The sequence below is a fragment of the Mytilus galloprovincialis genome, chromosome 2 (assembly GCF_965363235.1).
Source record: "Mytilus galloprovincialis chromosome 2, xbMytGall1.hap1.1, whole genome shotgun sequence".
NCBI lineage: Eukaryota > Metazoa > Mollusca > Bivalvia > Mytilida > Mytilidae > Mytilus > Mytilus galloprovincialis.
In genome coordinates, this window is record NC_134839.1 from 39,061,717 (window position 1) to 39,069,424 (window position 7,708).

Here is a 7,708-nt window from a genome sequence, read left to right on the forward strand (position 1 = left end):
AAAGGAGTTCCGTAACCTTTCAATATTTTGAGCTTACTTTTTCCTTTACTAATCATCTTCTGATTTATAGTACCAATTTTTTAATTCCAGATTTTTGTATTTTTTCCTGACTACAACTTTTGGCGGATTTGGCTAATATAATATTAAATTCCTTAGTCCTACAATTTTCGACTTTTACGCTGTGCTACTAAAGACAATATTGAAAAGCGATTTCACTCATCATACTAAAAAAAGTGTTATTTTCATTTCAATTGCTTATTTTCGTACGTTAACTTACGGATCATATATTATATCAAGGTTAGGAAACATTTTTTAGATTATTCAAATGTAGATTTTACAGTATTGAGAGATACATGTAGTACAAAATTACATATATCTCATATGCGCAATTTCGAAAATATTTTCCTCGTCAAAGCACCTATGAGAGATCTAAATTTGAAACTGAAAAGCTAGACGTCCTTTTGGGCTATTTATTCAATTGATTGCTGCTGTCTTATGGACAAAAAGTGTACCTACCGTCTCTTTTTGTTTTTCTATATTCGTAATGTCAATATTTATCTTTGAGATACTAGTTACAAGTTAAGGAAGAAATATGTTGTATCTTAAGAATACATGCATTTAGTAATATGTTGGAGCTTGGGTTGCATTGGATCATGTTATATGCAATTAATTTGTCGTTTAACCAGATTTATGTATATCTAAAGCTTAACATTCAGTTTTCATTATCAACCGTCTATCCTTTGAAAAACTCGACCAAATTATGAATTGATAATACCCTGGTATTGACATAAATATTATAATAACCTGTAGATGGCCATGGGTGACATTTCAATTTGAAATAACCCCCAAAACACCCCCAAGAAGTACACATGGAATATGGCACCTAATTTTACTATATTGCAGTATTAGCAGCAATATCCACTATATCGAGGACGAAACAGCTCTTTCTGCATCATTCCAATGTCATACAAAATACTTTTAACAAGATTGATTAATAAAAAGTCAGGAATATGACAGTTGTTCATTCTTTTAACGTGTTTTATCATTTGATTTTGCCATTTGATAACGAACTTTCCGCTTTGAAGTTTCCTCGGAGTTCAGTATTTTTGTGATTTTACTGTTTATGAATAGGTCAAATGATGCGTATTGTCTATATACCTATCAACACCTTATTCTCTTGAAAGGACCACCTTAATCATTTTCATAAATCATTTGGTGTTACGTCAATTCTAACCGTGTTCCTTCCAGACCATATAAGTATTTGGACCATACGCACTTGCTCATGACAATATGCGTATACTCAATTGATCTGACCATCAGAATATGGTTTTCAAGTGTTTGGAATTTTCATGATGAAAAACCAATCGTATTACATGTTACAACATCAATTCTTGACTGACGTCAGACGCCTTTAGGGGAACTTGCTGAGACCACAGGGGGCTACATGCACATATATTTTGGGGATTTTTCTACATCTCGCATAACTTGCATTATCTTTACACCCTCGGTTTTGATATCAAAACGTTTGTTTATTGGATACAATAAGCCTAAGATTTTGATTTATTAAAGTATTATCCATCATTTTATTATTTAATCAGGTTAATCTCTAAACAAATAATACTGCACGATCCTTCGCTAAAAAGTGCATTTTGGTGAAAACTGATTTTTTGTTTGACATTTTGAATTACTTCTAATCCTTACGTTGACTATAGGAAAGTGCTGAAGAGGTGTATCAAACTAACAAAAAATGAATGTCATATTTACTGATAATTCTGAACGAGAAATTCAAAATTTATTCTAATCGTTTGGGTTTTATAAAGGCTTAAAATGGGATTTTCTCAAACTTAATAATATGATGAAAGTTTGCTCATACATCAAGTAACAAAATTTAATATTTCACAAATATCATGTAAGGTCACAATTGGTGATGCCATGTTTTACTTTCAATGATAATTTGTCATATATATGCGCTCCTTCAATTTTTATTTAACCATGCTATAAAAATTGAATGGTTGACATTCTGAACTTTTCTTGTGTCAAATCCACAACGGTAAATTGTATTGTTTTTATATCAAATATGAAAGAAATCTCCGTTGATACATAATTGATAGTACAGGTGCAAACTGGTAGATATGGCATAGAGAATAATTCGAATTTTAGACAAAGCGAGAAAGGGCGAGACGAAAAGATACAAATTGCATCACTCGTCAAGATATTTCATATTTGCACACTTTATCATACAGTATGAAGGCTAGGAATAAAACAACCGGGAATAAAATTGAATATCTGTAAAAAAACATATCATATAAGTTTATATGCATAAAAGACGTCTTTTAAATGGTACAGAAAATGATTTATTTAAAGGAAAGACCTAATTACCATAGGAATTGAAAAAGGCAAACAGACATCAAAGGTGCAACCGAAAACCAATCATGTCGAACAAAAATGTAACTTAATTGCAAAAAGACAGTCTTTAAAACACTACACCGAAATCTAAAATTTTATTACATTAGGGTTTAAATTACAGTAACAACGAGTTAAAAGGCTCTTCTGTGCAAAATGTATGCTGCTTTTACATAATATTATCTTGAAAGATCGCAGAATTCTTACAACATCTGAAAAATATTTGTAAATACATGTAACATGGAGATTTATTGTTTGTATTATTTACAATTGAAAAATAAAAATATTTGTATTTTGATAATAAAAGAATACAATCTTTGCTTAACGATGAGTAGCGAAATAATTTTGTGGACTAATTTTCAATAGATCATAAGAAGAGATAAATTACTTCTTAAGTATACTATTACAAGATATAAATTACTTATGTCGTGGTACGATTTTGGTTAAAACATAATGGTGCTTGAGACAACAATATTCCATTAGTTAATTCAGAGAGTTCTTTTATGTTATTTGTCATATTGAGAATTGACAAGCAATATTAATGAGTACTTCTATGCACCAAGTGCGTGTTCACATTATGGATATGTAATTGACTAACTGTGTTTGACTTTATAAACTTTCACATGGATTAGGACCATGCAGAGATAAAACTTTATCATAACTCGTTTTTCATAAATCAAAATCGACCATTACACAACTTATAAATTTGCAATCGCAAACGAAATAGGTCTGGGAATATATCATAGAAAATGCCATGTTTTCCCACTAAGCTTTAGACAGAAGTTACATGCAATTCCGAGCGAACAAGTAATGGTCCTGATTCGTTCTAATCCTATTTCAAAAAGCAATTTGTTACCTTGAGTTAACCTTTTAGGCTTTTATTTATGTAATTTAATGGACATGATATTATTTTTACTGATTCTATTAAAATCTATAATTTATTTATTTGTAATTTTTGTTGCTAAAATTGGCATTCATAATTTCATTTTTCCCTTAAGGTGGTACCCAACACCTTCGCTAAAATTAATTTGGCTCGTTTAATTTTCATAAAATTTTGACAAAGTATTTACTTTGACCCTTTGACAAAAATATAAAAATTTCAAAAAATTTGAACCAACCAATTTATCAGAAAAATTACACTGGTTATATAGCAGTTTGAAAAACACTAATTTTGATCAATGAGAAGCTTGATATTGCATTCACAACGCAACGTTATTAAAACGTTTAGCTGATTTTACAGAGTTATCTCCCTGTAGTGTTAGGTACCACCTTAAAAGAGGGTTTGGTTTAAAATCTTGCGATTAAAAGGACATTGATCTTTCAACGTTTTGCTAATACATGTAAGGGTTAAAACTCTTGCGAAAAGGAGGTTGTACATTAGAGCTTAAACGTCCGATTTATTTTCTCGCTAAAATGTCCTGTCGTGGCGCTTAAATATCCTCCGTCGGTTTGAACAAAGATGTAAGAAGGTTGGACTGTTGTTTTATTTCAAGCATTAATTTATTAAAGCGGATGTGTAAATTAATATTTCGCTAATCCTTGTGATTTTTTGTTCAAGTTTGTTAGGTAAGCCCAAAAACATCGATGACATATTATTGGTTAGCAAGTCATTTATTCAACTCATTTGAATCCATATTCATGCAAACTTCAACCTTTAACTGGGTTGGGCTAATCATGTTTAGTTGTTAAGAAGAAAAAAATCAGCATTGGAAAAGTGACTCAAGGCAACCACCAGAAAAATCACTTACGTTGACTGATTTTACTCACAAAACAATCATTCAAACATAGGTAAAACAACGATTTACATTTTGTTGTTGAATTTATAACATGAAAGTAAACAGACAAAGAAACTGGTCAATATACGATTTGTCAATACCCGAATATGTTTTGAAAAAGTGCCGAATTTCAAAACATTTACTCGGCTTACGTTCGTAGTGAGGCTTAAGAAAAGTCCTTCTACTGTCTGTTAGATCTGTACAGTTTGGAATATATAGGAAATTCATCAGCTTTCTATCCAGAATTACACAGTACACAGACTCTTTCCTGTCTAAAATTCGAAGTAACTGGTGATTTCAAGTTCTAAATTTACATTAATTTATTTAATTTTTATAAGAAAATGAGTCTAAATGTTCTCAAATTAAAGGTTTTCTGGAAGACCGATTTTTTTTACAAAATCTATTTCAATTTCTGATATGCAATTCGCTGAAATTGGTCAACTATTCTCTGTCAGATGTGACTTTTGTGGATTAAAACTTGTTATTCCTCTGTTCAATCCAAGAATATAAAAATCCATAATTTTATGATATCATCGAAAGACCTTCATAGACCAAAACAACTTTTATCATATTTTAAAGACAACACGCAGATCAACTGCATACCAAGTGTTTGTTTTTGATTAGGAATATCCTTCCTATTCGACTTTTTTATAAATATATCGTTAAGACTTATAATTTCCTTTGAATTTTTATTGTCAATATTTGGTTGTTTTTTTTTAAACAAAAACAGCATCGGAAAGTCGATTATTAGTCTAATATCAAAAATGTACTTTCTTATTCTGTTTGATTTTGTAATCATGTATTTCTCTGTTAGAAGCATAAACTAATTATCTAGAATGATTAAACTTTGAACGAGTTAAAATTTAGGTCAGTATGGTCAACACAAGTCAATTGTGTAATCAAAATATAATCTTACTATACAAAGCCAATTTTATTATAAAATAATGTTTTCAAATTAATAACTCAATGTTTTTCAAAAGGTCTTCTGAAAATGTACAAACATACATTCCTTCTGTAGACAATTTGTCCATGCTAAATTAATTGTGTACAAATTCCCGTCTTAACAAGAACCGGTTCGGCAGATAAATAGAGAATTCGTGGTGAAGTACTCGAACATTTGAAAGTAAATTATTCTCTACCCGATCTTTGACTTTTAAATTCGTAAAACTTCAAGTCACATCGTTGTGTCTGCTAACACAAATTGCTCATCGCGAGTTCCCCTGCGTAGATAAAAAGACTGTTACACCATGATACTACGATCCTTTGAAATATTAATTTATTCATCATTCTTGTCATTTTGAATTGTTATTCGACGACAAAGCATTGTTTTGTAAATTAAGATGACATTTCATATCTTTCGATTGCTAAATGTAAAAACTTCACACGAATACGTCACCATCTTCCACTAAACAATTATAAACAACATGAGTAATTACAGATATTATGTAATGATTGATCACTGTGGTAAATGTCCGCCATATTGTAATGGATTTGCACTTTTGAAATATCCGTCCCTGGATGTTAAAACCTAAAATATGAGTGAAGCCCAATAAACCCTTCCAACGAAAGCACTCGTACATTTTAAAGAATAAGATGAGGGATTGCCAAATGATAATTCTTCATTATAGTACAAATAACGCTTCTATAGATCACTAATTAAACATAAATAAGAATCCGATTTTGAACTTTAAAAAACTAAAAAAAAAAAGAATAAGACGTTTAGCGAATAAAACTCATTGAAATATTTAGTCCAAAATCTGAATTTCTCATCATGATTCACACAAAAAAAAAACATTTAAAGACAACGTTGAACCCTGCATCTATTTCTGTTAATTTCTTTTAATTTACATGAAAAATTAAAAAATATATACACCATTGTCTACATTTGAAAATGCCTGTAGCAAGTCAGGAGTATGACAGTTGTTGTCCATTCGTTTTTGGTGTGTTCTGTCAATCGATTTTGCCATGTGATTAGGGACTTTTCGATTTGATTTTCCTCAGAGTTCAGTATTTTTGTGATTTTGCTTTTTTTTTTGCAACAAAAGTTGCGATATATAGTGACATACATCATATATATAGCAATGTATCGTCTTCGTTAGTTTTGTTACCTAATATAAATAATGCTTTGAAAGAGAAGGGAAATTCTGCGAAAAAAATTGAAATGTTTGTTTCAGAATCTTTGAAACAAACCATTTTCGTACTCCAGTCATAAATGTGACGTTACAATATGATTGTCCGTCCGTCAATTCTTTTATCCGTCCATTCGTCGTACAAATACCATTGAATGCTTTCGGCAATTTACTAGTAAGTGAAAACTCCCTCCCGATTTTGACAACTACTCAAAGTAATGGGACTTCAGATTTGAGACAATAATTCGCCTGAAGCACACGTTCCAGTTTCAAACATTTTTATATCAATCAACGTATAAATTTACACCGTTGTAAGCTCTTTTTGCAATAAAATATGCATTTGTTCATTTATAGAGTTTTGGAACTTCGATAGTGGTAATTTTGAAGATATCTTCTCCAATATTCCATGTAATTCTTCAAACAACATTATCCATACCATGAAAGAAATACCCGCTGCTCACGCACCTGATTATACAAAACTACGTATAGTAGTTATACATTTATTTATTTTTTACAATAAAAATTAGCAAACCATCAAAGAACTTAGAAATAAAATTAATTTAATTTCAATTGAGACAAATGTCGGCATGAAATCTTAACAATTGTTTTTAATCAACTTCAATATTTGTCAGATTGACGTAATATAAAATAGTCCGGATTTTTTTTTAGAGGTTATGTAAATAATCATATAAGTAAAATGCACAACAATATTTCAGAAGTCGACAATTTCAAGTATTTGTTAGAATGATAATTGGAAGTTTATATGCATTATTAAAAAAACACTAAATTAATTTTAAATGATTGTTTAATTTATTTAAAACAAATACCGAAGAACGTTAGATTGACTTAATTTCAAGTGTTCACATCCTTCTTAAAAGTCAAATGAACTATTTCTGAAAGTATTTATTTTCATTTTGTTGTAAATATTTGCAACAATATTATGAAATAAGGGCTGATGTAAATGATACTAATCTAAATTTTTTAAAGAGTTGTGATTCGAAGAATTTTTGTTCAAACTATTAATAGATAATTTAAGTCAGTATACAGAAGGAGTAGGGCTAATTTCTCCAGTATTTGTTGCACTAAGAGAGTTAAAATCTTAGAGACTATATCGTACACTTCAAATGTCAAATATTTCCATAAAATTTAAATGTTATTCAGTGTTAGAGGTTGCTGTAAAAGACATTTGATACAAAATTGCAAATCATGCATATATTTTGTCGAATTTACCATTTAAGGACATCGCTTTATCCGAAATACAATACACAGTTTAAGTTTCAGCATACTTCCGGTAACGGGTTTTGTTTAAATATGTCCTTTTGTCTATGATTTTTGGGACCAACATTCAAAATTCATCAAAGTGTCTAAAGTGATTTGGTCTATCTTCAGGCGTTTGTAATT